We start from the raw sequence: 11,818 nt of genomic DNA on the forward strand, positions 1-11,818 counted from the left end.
GGGCACTGCTAGTTGGGTGTGGGTTGGCTCCTGCTGGCAACAGACAACACCTGAGAAGATGGAAAAGAAGGATTCCTGGGGGTTTACCCGGCGGGAATACTCCGATGCTTAAGTCAGAACATTGGGGAAAGAGGAAAGAATAGTGAAAAAGCTAAGAGTGTAGGTTGCACTTTATCACTGTGCTCGAGAGATTAGCTCGCGAGCAAAGATGTATTCAGTTAGAGTGTGAGAGTGCGAAAGTATTCAAAAATCTGAAGATCCTTTCCCCTTCTGCCTCAAGGGCTTTTATACGGGCATTCTTGTCAGAGCGGGCATAACCGCCACTGAGCCCCTACCACAGCCGTTACCTGCCAGGGTTGCACAGGTGGCCGTTGCGACGTATCCCTTGCTCGGGTGGGTGACACGTCTCCAAAGGGGCAGGCACTTCTCCGCCTACTCAGAGGCGTGGGTGCAGACTGTTGAAAGGATAGGGACTGTGCCGTCAGTCAAGGAATGTGGCGCAGTCTGATCGGTACAGTCTTTCAGATAGAAGCTTCTTGAAAAACGCTTGCGCTGCTCCCTTGCGAGCTATTTTGTAGCGAGCTTAGGAATACTTGAGGGTTGCCCTTCTAATGACTTATCTGCTTAGGGGCTTGAGTGAGCTGGTTTCCCTAGCTTGCGAGCTAAGGTAGCCTCGGGATATCCCCTTCGGGGTAGCTCGGGGAAGCTAGAGCTCGTGTTGTAACGAGCTCCTTCTTTAGCGAGCTGTGATGTGGCGAGCTGCTTTATAGGCCTGTTACTTAGCCGTTATCAGGCTATGATGCTGAGCTGTCGCTCGTGCTGAGTCAGGTCCATGTGTCATCGTTTTGTAGGTCAGGCTAAATCGTCCTCCATCAATTGCCCCGCACTCCTTGGGCTGAGAGCGTTGCCTTAGCGCAAGGAGTTCACGAAGTATGATGGACTGATTGGACCGAAATTCAAATTTGATTGACTACTCACATTAAATGCGTTCGTGGGAATCAGGAGATTTTCTGACTTCTCGAATCCTGAAAATGTGCTGCAGTGGCTCTTAACTCCGGATGTTGTGCAGTCGTCATTACCTCAATCATGGGAGACGTGCAGCCAATCGCTTTTCAGTTTTCAAATGGCGTGCGGTCAGCGCACCCGCGAACCGTAAGATTTGCCTTAATCTGGGCCGTTGAATCGGAGGCATGGAGGCTATAAATAGGAGGGCCCTTTGGGTCTCATTTTCCCTCCCGCCATCTTGCTGTCTTCGGATTCTGAGGTCGTGCATCTGTCAAATCTACTTGAGTTCCTCAGTTCACTTCGTCCCGTTCCTTTTGGTGAGTCTCGATTACTATCAGTCATGTCTGAGTACCCATACTACACTCGTCATCGGGGCGGTGACCAAGATAATGATGCTCCCTGGAGCTCAGGGGGAGCTTGGGAACGGGCCCCGGGGGCCCGGGAGACCTCAAGTGATGGAGCCTCCACTTCCCGAGGGAGGGAGCCCAATACTTTCTTCCCTTCCTCCCTGATAGAGGGGAGACTTAGGTTTCTAATTAGCTATTTCCACCTTCGTAGGGACCTCGTCTACTACCTTCCCACCGGTAACTTTCTGCAGGAGCATGGTCCCAATGAGATAGTTATATACCAGGAGCAGCTCGAGGCTGACCTGCGTCTCCCCTTGCACCCCTTGATAGTAGAGGTGCTTAACCACTTTAACATCACCATCGATCAGCTTCATCCCAACCCCATTCGGAACATGGTTGGGACTATATCATTGTGTTGTGAATATTATCTTCCCTTAAACCTCGACATTTTTTTTTCTATCCTCTGTATAAAGAATGCCACTCCCGGGGCTTCACCGGAGAGGCGTCTCTACTACTTCTCTCCCTGCCATGGCTACAAGCTCTTATACGGGCTTCTGAATAAAATTCCCACTTGGAAACGGGATTATTTTTTGGTCACAACCCTGAGGGGTGGTCCTTTTCTACTTCTTATGGGGGCGCCATCCACGATTCTGGGGTCGAGCTGGACCCCGACACTCAGAAAATGATGCTGTCCTGGGCATCAATTGTCTTCCTCTGTTTGGATTATTAGGCCGAGGAGAAGCTCGTGCAGGCCGGCCTGAGCCCGGATAGGTTGCCTCTTTAGGTCGCGTAGCACCTTGTCACAATATTGTATATATATACGTTTACTTTGTTCTTACTGAACTTGACACTTTATGGTTTCTTCTTGGCAGCCATCATGTCTGGTGTTGATTCGCGCCACCTTCTGTCAAGCAACTAGAGGCGCAAAGTAAAGAGGTCGCACCTTGACCAGACTCCCCCCTCCAGGGGTACTGAGTTTGGGTCTGCCGAGTCGGGTTTCACCTCTCCGCCTGAAGTCCCGCCGCCTCCATCCGAAGGGGGTGCCGGTGGGGCCAGCCTCGAGGAGGGCGAGCTCCAACAGCAAGAGGTAGCCCCTCCAGGTTCCTCTCGGTCGTTTCCCTATCCGTGGCTCCTAGTGGGGAACTGGGAAGGCGTAAACGACTTCGTCGTGGCTCGCAGGAGGAGCCAGAGAGTGATCTGCAACGAGGAGGTCGCTAAGTGGGGGGCGATGGAGCTCGGGGATCTTGTCGCGCTCGCTGCTTCTCACTATATGGTGGTAAGTGGTCCTTCTCTCTTCCTTTGCCCTCCTTTCCCTTTTTGTTGTCTTTTGACTCATGTCTCTTGTGGGCACGTAAACACCGCCATACACGCCTTGGCCATCCAGACGCACGTCCATTCCTGCGACGTTCATAACCAGAAGGTCAACCTTCAGAAGCTTCAGGGTGAGCTCGACCGGACTCGGGGCGAGCTCCTTCACTCTTGCAAGGGGAGCGAGTCCCAAGAGCTGCTCGTCCAAGACCAGGAGGCGCAAATTGCCAGGCTTTCTGAAGAGAGAGCGCGTTACAGGGAGGAGTCGTCAAGGGTGGCGGTGGAGAGGGAGCTCCTTCGCCAACAAGTTCGGGATTCGGAGTCCACTTTGTTGGATCGAACTCAGAATTTTGACAACATGGTGTAGACCGAGCGAGAAAAGGCGGTCTGGGACTTCAAAGATTCCCAGGAATATCATGACCTCCAGGTAGAATATGGCTCGAGTTCGTACCGCTCTGGGTTTAAGCTCTGCCGGTGGTTGGTTCGGAAGAAATTCTCTGGGCTCAGCCTTGATAGCATCACCATGAAAGGTCTATCTCCCGAGACGGCAGGCCAGGTGGAGGAAGAGGAGCCTGACTCTCCGAAGGACGAGGACGAGGAGGCGGATCCTTGAGGTTTTGGCGGCGTTTGTCTGGACTTCTGGTGGCTCCCGGGTGCTCTCTTTATTTTTCCTAAGGCGATCTCAACACCCGAACTATTAGAGCTACATACCCGCAGTAGGACTTCGCGATAGTCGTTATCCCGAACTGTCCCTTAATCATTTGAGGCATCTCTATGGTGCATGGCGAAGTGATTACCATGTGTGCCCGAACCGTATACTTGTCAGTTATTCCTTAGTTCAACCAACGCACTGAGACAAGCTATGTTTCGTGGGGTTTAAACCCGAGCTGTTTACGCCTCTGATATTTCATACTCTGCCTTCATCACTGAAGTGGCTAAGTCTTTCTTGATGCCGAGGTCTCAGTTAGCTCGGTGTTTTAGCCCGTAAGCTGGGGGGGTGACTTATAGTCTTCCCTTGAAATTTTCCCATGCTACGGAGATGACTAGGTCTTATTACATCGAGGTCACGTTAGCTCGGCATTTTGGCCCTTAGGCTCTGGGAGTGACTCATGTTCTACTCAGTTGTTATAGGTAATATTGTCTTAAGTTGACAATATTCCATGCCTGAGGTACTTGTTTCCCATCGAGGGTCTCGAGCTCATATGTTCCCTCTCTGAGCACTCGTTTCACTCGGTAAGGTCCTTCCCAATTAGACCCGAGCTTGCCAATGCCGGGCTCAGGTACCATAACTTTACGGAGGACCAGGTCACTGACGCGGAGGTTCCGCTTCTTAACCCTGGCATTATAGTACCGAGCTACTCTTTGCTGGTAAGCTGCGGTCCTGATGTACGTGAGGTCCCTTCGTCGAGTAGATCGAGGTTGGTACATAGGTCATCTTCATTTGTCTTGTCATTGTATGATGTAGTCGCAACGTAGGTACTTCGATCTCTACCGGGATAACTGCTTCGGTGCTGTAGGTAAGGTTGAATGGAGTCTCTCCGGTGGCAGTTTTCTCCATGGTTCGGTAAGCCCATAGAACAGTAGGTAGCTCGTCTTCCCACAATCCTTTAGCTCGGTCCAAACGTGCCTTCAATCCACGGAGGATGGCTCTATTCGTGACCTCTGCTTAACGGTTTGTTTGAGGGTGTGCAACCGAAGTGAAATTCTGTCATATCCCCATATCTTGGCACCGGTTCTAGAATTTGATGTCCTCGAACTGCTTAACATTGTCAGAAATTAGTACCCGAGGAAACCCGAATCGGCACACTATGTTCTTCCAAAAGAAATTCTGGACGTTTCGGGTTGTGATCGTTACAAGAGGTTCAACTTCTACCCACTTGGGGAAATAATCCACTGCTACCACTAGGAACTTCCTCTGGCCTGTCCCTGGTGGAAATGGTCCGAGTATATTGATGCCCCATTGTGCGAAAGGTCACGGGCTGGTGAGATACTTGAGATCGACTTTGGGTTGATGGTGGATGTTGGCATGCTTCTGGCACTTGTCACACTTTCTGACGAGTTCAATGGTGTCTGCTTTCATTGTTGGCCAGTAGTATCCCTGTCGTAGTGCTTTTTTGGCGAGGGCCCTGCTCCCCACGTGTCCGCCGCACAGGCCCTCATGAGTGTCGTGGAGTACGAGCTCGGTTTCGGAAGGTCGCAAGCAGCATAGGTAGGGGAGCGTGTAGGATCTTTGGTACAACTGTTTGTCTATCATGACGTATTTGGCTGCCTGACGTTCTACCCTTCTAGCGGCATTGCGATCTGCAGGGAGGGTCCCGTGTAGCAGGAAGCTCGCGAGCAGGTCAATCCAGCTCGGCTCTGCTTGAACGATAGGAGCAACCTCCTCTGCCCCCCGAGAACGCTAGGCCGAGGTAGGTTCTCTATGTACACGGTTCTCATGGTGTTTTCACTGGTGTTGGCTAACCAGGACAGGGCATCGACCTTAGTGTTCTCTGAACTCGGGATTTGCCTGATGAGGTGTGACTGAAAGTTGAGCAGAGCCTCTCTTACTTTGGCTAAGTAGGCAACCATGGTTGGTTTGCGAGCTTCGTAATCTCCTGCGACTTGGTTAACTACGAGCTGGGAATCGCTGTAGATGACGGTGTGCTTTGCTCTTACTTCTCTGGCTAAAGCTAGCCCGGCTATCAACGCTTCGTACTCCGTTTCAGTGTTAGATGCTGAGAACTCGAAGCGTAGTGCGTACTCCAGTTTTGTGTCACTTGGGCCGTGCAGAACTATTCCGGCTCCGCTGCCCTGCTGGTTCGTGGAGCCATCTACGTGAAGGATCCAGGGCTCCTCATCCCAGTTCACGCTTGGCCTAACCAGGATAGATGCCACACTGGCTGTTACCTCACGGGGCTCGGACTCGACTTGCCTGGGAGCTCCGAGCTCGCCCGAACTGGGGACCTCGTGCTCAACCGGCCTGGGGACTTCGGAGCTGAAAGTGCACTCCGCAATGAAATCTGCTAAGGCTTGGGCTTAATAGCAATTCGCGGCTTAATAGCAACTCGCTGAGCTCAACGGCCCACTTCGTCAGTCAACTAGAGACCTCGGGCTTAAGTAAGACTTGCCTCAGAGGTTTGTCGGAGAGGACGATAACAGTATGAGCTTGGAAGTATGAACGGAGCTTTCGAGCTGCGGTGACCAGTGCGTAGGTTAGCTTCTTTATCTCTGGATATCTCGTCTCTGCTTCTAGCAATACTTTACTAACATAGTAGATGGGTCATTGGACCCGATCTTCTTCCTTTATCAATACCGAGCTGACCACTTCGTCACTTGCTGAGAAGTACAACTCTAAAACATCGCCCTCTTTGGGTCGGGTTAAGATGGGTACACTAGCGAGATATTTCTTGAGCTCGTCAAACGCGAGCTGGAAATCTTGGGTCCACTCGAACCCTTTGCTTTTAATTGCCTTAAAGAAAGGCAGGCAGTGGTCTGCCGACTTGGACATGAAGCGGCTCAGAGCAGCTATGCGGCCGTTCAACCTCTAAACCTCCTTCAATTTCCGGGGTGGTCTCATATCTAGGATGGCCTTAACTTTATCCGGATTGGCCTCAATGCCGCACTGGTTGATGATGTACCCCAAGAATTTACCCGAGGTAACACCGAAAACACACTTTTTTGGATTCAATTTCATGTTGAATTGTCGCAGAATTTGAAAGACAGAATGTAAGTCTTGTATTAATTCATGTGAGAATTGGGCTTTGACGACCATGTCGTCTACATAACACTCTATCTTTCTTCCAATTAATTGCTCAAATAGTTTATTTACAAGCCTTTGAAAGGTTGCCCCAGCATTTTTTAATCCGAAGGGCATAACCTTGTAACAATACAGACCAAATTCTGTTATGAAGGCAGTTTTTTCCTCGTCCGTCGGGTCCATCCTGATCTAGTTATAGCCCAAATAGGCATCTAAGAAACTCAACAACTCGTGCCCCGAGGTCGCGTCCACTAGGCGGTCGATTATGGGGAGGGGGAAGCAGTCTTTTGGGCAGGTTCTGTTCAGGTCGGTGTAGTCGACGCACATGCGCCACTTGCCATTAGCTTTCTTTACCAGAACGGGGTTGGCTACCCAGCTTGGGTAATGAAGTTCTCTTATGAAGTCAGCTGCGAGGAGCTTCCTGACCTCCTCGTCGACTACTTCCCAGCTCTCTAGGGCTAGGTTGTGTTTCTTCTGTCTAACGAGCCTAACTACAAGATCAGTATTGAGTTTGTGAGTTATGAGATTAGGGTCTATGCCGGGCATCTCTGCTGTGGACCATGCAAAAACATCTAAATTTTGAAATAAGAAACTTACTAGTTCGAATCGTAGGGCTCCTGGATTGAAACTCCGATCTGAAGCATCCGAGTTGGGTCTTCCGCTGAAGCTGGAACAACAATTGTTTCTTCCGTGGGTGCAGCTCGTTCTTCGCCTTGCTCCGTAGGTTGCTCCAGTTCGAGATTGTCAGCCACCTTGGTCTTTACCTTGAGGGCGGCAACATAGCACTTGTGAGACTCAAGCTAGTCACTCCGCGCTACCCCCACTTCGAAGTCTGTAGGGAACTTCCTCGCCAAATGATAAGTGGAGACCACCGCCCGTATGACATGGGTGATCGGCCGGCCTATTTTGGCATCGTATGGGGAGGGGGTCACGACCACTAAGAAGTCATGGTTAAGTCTAACTATGCTGGGCCATGTGCCGACTTCCACAGGTACTGTTATTTTCTCGAGGGGCCTGCCTTCTTCTCCGCTGAAGCCTACCAAGGGAGTATTCGCGGGCTTCAAGTCACTTCCCTGCAGCTGAAGCTAGTCGAACGCGGCTTTGAAGAGGATATATGCCGAGCTGCCTGAGTCAACGAGGACGCACCTGACCTCGAAATCATTGATGCTTACTTTTATGACAAGCGCATCGTCGTGGGGGTAGTGGACCCCACGCGCATCGTCCTCCGTGAGGAAGATCGGTTCCTCTGTCTTCGGACGCTTAGGAGGATTTTGCTCTTCTCTGGAAGTTTTGCGAACTGATGTCCGAGCTACCGCCGAGGTACAGCCTGCAACGATTGAGCCTCCAACTATCATCTGGATGGTGCCCCGAATTGGCCTCTCTTCCAGGGGCTGCCTCTGTGACTGCTCTGGCAGCCTGTTATTGGACTTGGAAAAATCCTTACCGTGCTCCCCTTGCCGACCTGCTTTATTATTATTATTATTATTTTGTACAAAATTCCTTAGATATCCGCAACGAATGAGTTCCTCTATATCGTCATGGAGATTCTTACAGTTCTCGGTACTATGACCGTGGTCTCTGTGAAAGCTATAATATAAATTTTTATTCCTTTCATTAGGATTCCCCCTTAGGCGGGGTGGCCACTTCACGTACGGGGCATCCTTAATTGCCATCAGGATTTCGTCCCGCTTACAATTCAGTGGGGTGTAGTCAGTTCTGTCCGCTACAGGGGCTCGGAATGGCTGACTCGGCTTTGCCCCCCGAGCTACATCCTTCTTCTTTCGGCTGTCTCCTTGGCTGGAAAGTTCTCCTTCCCTCTTTCTCTTTTTGGGCGCTTTCACCCTTCTGGTTGATCTCCTCTTTCGTGGCTATGAACCTGTCTACAAGCTTGAGGAATTGAGTTATGGTCGTCGGCAGGTTGACAACCATGTGCCACTTGAATTCCTTATGCGTCATGCCCTTCTTGGCTGCTGCAAGGCGCACCGCGGGGTCCAGGCGCGGTATCTGCATGCATGCATCGTTGAACCGCTTGATGTAGCCCCAGATGGACTCTCCCTCTCTCTGTACTATGCCGAGAAGGCTTTCCTCAGCTCGTGGGCACCGCTTGCTGGTGACGAAGTGGGACGTGAAGGCTTGCGCGAACTATGCCCAACTTCTTATCGATCCGGGTGCAAGGTTTCGATACCACGTACGGGCCACTCCTCTGAAAGTGGGGGAGAAGGCCACACACTTGCAAGACTCACTGGCCCTTGCCAGGTGCATCTGTGACTGGAAAGCGTCTACATGATCATTCAGGTCGAACGACCCGTCATACTTATCGAGAGGGGGGAGCTTGAAGTCCTTGGGCGTTGGAACAACCAGGAGCTCGGGAGACAGGGGGATGGAACAGAAAGGAGGGGAGCTTTTACTTCACTTGAGCTTACCTCTTCCCTGTCTCTGAGCTCGGGCAGGTTGTAGGTGGCAGTTTGGCAAGCTTGGCGGCAGCGTCTTTGCTTCTTGGTGGGCTCTGCATTGGTGCTGCTTGCCTCCGTACTGTCAGGGATAATTTTCGCAGGAAGCGACTCGGGTTGCTGGTGATGGCAGCGGACAGAGTGGTCCTGCTTAGAGTCTGTGGCCAGGATCTCGAATCGGTTCTCCAGAAGCGAGGCTTCGATCATCGATTGTTGGGGTGACGCAGGCTTGGGAAGCTGGGATCCTCCTGACCCGACTGCCCGCAGCGAGACCGGAGTGGCTGGTCTTTCCTTCCTGCAGCGGGAAGGGGCTTGGCTTTTAAGGGGGTTCTGGGAAGCCTCTTCTTGGCGAGAAAGGCGCTCATTCTGGCGATGAGGCCTAGTTTGTCGCGAGGCCGGGTGCCGAGGAGGGAGCTGAGGCTGATGCTGAGGCAGCTGAGGGAATTGCTGCTGATAATGATATTGAGAGACTTGGTGCAGCACCTGCTGCTGGTAGAGCTAGAATTGTTGAAACTGCTGCATCTGGGCTTGCATGGCCCGAATGGTCTGCACCAGGTTGTCGAGTTGGCTCTGGCTTGTCGTCGGAGGGACGATGGAAGGCTATGTGAAGGTTGTCTCGACTTAAAAAGGTAGGGGGACGCTCAAGGGTACCACTACTTGCGGCACGTTCAGGCTGGGGACTCCATCCGCGAGAGGGGAATAGTGAACTGTCCGGTGCAGACCATGGGAACCTGGAGTTGTTCCCCGGCGATGTCCATCTCCATGCTGCGTCCGACATTGCTTGAAGAAGCCCTGGGTGCTAAGTCTTAAACGGGGGGTTGCAGAAACTAAGGGGAGGCTTTTTGAAGCATTTCCCACAGATGACGCCAATTGATGCGGCACGATCCGGGCATTCCTAGCTGGCTATGGACTGGCTCCTTGCTGGCAAAGGACAACACCTGAGAAGATGGAAAAGAAGGATTCCCGGGGGTTTACCCGGTGGGAATACTCCGATGCTTAAGTTAGAATGTACGAGAAAGAGGAAAGAATAGTGCAAAAGCTAAGAGTGTAGGTCGCGCTTTATCACTGTGCTCGAGAGATTAGCTCGCGAGCAAAGATGTATTCAGTTAGAGTGTGAGAGTGCGAAAGTATTCAAAAGTCTGAAGATCCTTTCCCCTTCTACCTCAAGGGCTTTTATAGGGGTGTTCTTGTCAGAGCGGGCATAACCGCCACTAGGCCCCTGCCACAACCGTTATCTGCCAGGGTTGCACAGGTGGCCATTATGACGTACCCCTTGCTCGGGTGGGTGACACGTCTCCAAAGGAGCAGGCACGCCTCCGCCTACTGAGAGACGTGGGTGCAGACTGTTGAAAGGACAGGGACTGCGCCGTCAGTCAAGGGATGTGGCACAGTCTGATCGGTACGGTCTGTCAGATAGAAGCTTCCTGAAAAATGCTCGTGCTGGTCACTTGCGAGCTATTTTGTAGCGAGCTTAGGAATACTTGAGGGTTGCCCTTCTAATGACTTATCTACTTAGGGGCTTGACCGAGCTGGTTTCTCTAGCTCGCGAGCTAAGGTAGCCTCGAGATATCCCCTTCGGGGTAGCTCGGGGAATTCGGAGCTCGTGTTGTAGCGAGTTCCTTCTTTAGCGAGCTGTGATATGGCGAGCTGCTTTATAGGCCCGTTACTTAGCCATTATCAAGCTATGATGCTGAGCTGTCGCTCATGCTAAGTCAGGTCCACGTGTCATCGTTTTGTAGGTCGGGCCAAATCGTCCTCCATCAGAAACCATTAGGAAGTGAGGGATATACCTGATATGAAGTAGTTGTAATTCCCAATGAAAGAGTTCACGCATAGGGAAAAAGCCAAAACCCGATTCCACTAAAGATGACATAGTGCGTGTTGAAGCAGGATCAACATAATGGCTCTTTAGCAAGAACCATGATTCTTCAGCAAGAATAGAATAGGGGGCTGGTGAGCACTACTTCAGATTGCTTCTTCTACCAAGAAGCAATATCAAGAACAATTCTTGATCACTTCCACAAGTGGAGATCGAGCTGGGTAGGGACGGAAAGAACATGGAAGAACTCTGCAGATTGTTATGTGTTGAAACTGAGGAATTCGCCCCCTATTTATAGCCTCCTCAAGATCGGCCTCCTAATCTAATTAGGAGAGAATTTTTTGATCCAAATATGATATTTGGATCTAGACTTTTGAATGGATAAGGCTTATCTTATCCTTCAGCTAATCCTAATCAGATCTTGCCCCTTTTAATTAACTAACTTAAGCGTAGTTCGAATTGGGCTTTAGGCCCATTAAGCTTATGTGCTCACTTACTCCTTAACCTGCTTCCCAGTTGGCTCTCTATGTATGGCATGGGACCCTGTCATTGATCTACATATCATCCACATGGGTTCAGTCTAGCCTCAATTACAAGCTTGGCCGAATTCACTGCTGAATACAGTGAACCCCTGAGTCCATCACTTTGGGCTCTTAATGGGCACAACATTTACACTAAATGGTCTATGAGTCCAACCATCTTATGAAGGCCCAAGGACTGTGGGCAGATGCAAGATTAGCCCTTCAGGTATAAACCTCAATGGTCTTACACTTAACATCTCAGCCCATAATGATCAAACACTGCCCGACAAGAGAGGACCTCTCCCTCGGCTGCAAGGTGCAGTGTTGCACTCTCTACTCACATGGATCTCGGGTATTAAAACCATTTTAAAAACTTTTTCAAACCATAATTTATATGTATATCTCTATATAAATATATTTTGCAAAAACAAATTTCAATGGTTGAAATCAACTACTAGCAGTTTAGGTTTCCATCAGAGAGAGTGCATTTCCCGGTCATTTACTTTGTCCAACAAAGGGGCTGATCCTATAACTATGATCACCCACTCAGATGAATTCTCGGACTGTCCCAACATACCTAGGTTTTGACCCCCTCTAAGGATCTCACTCTTTGGTACATCAAAGACAAC

Source organism: Nelumbo nucifera, chromosome 3, assembly GCF_055504915.1.
Source record: "Nelumbo nucifera cultivar China Antique chromosome 3, China Antique-T2T, whole genome shotgun sequence".
NCBI lineage: Eukaryota > Viridiplantae > Streptophyta > Magnoliopsida > Proteales > Nelumbonaceae > Nelumbo > Nelumbo nucifera.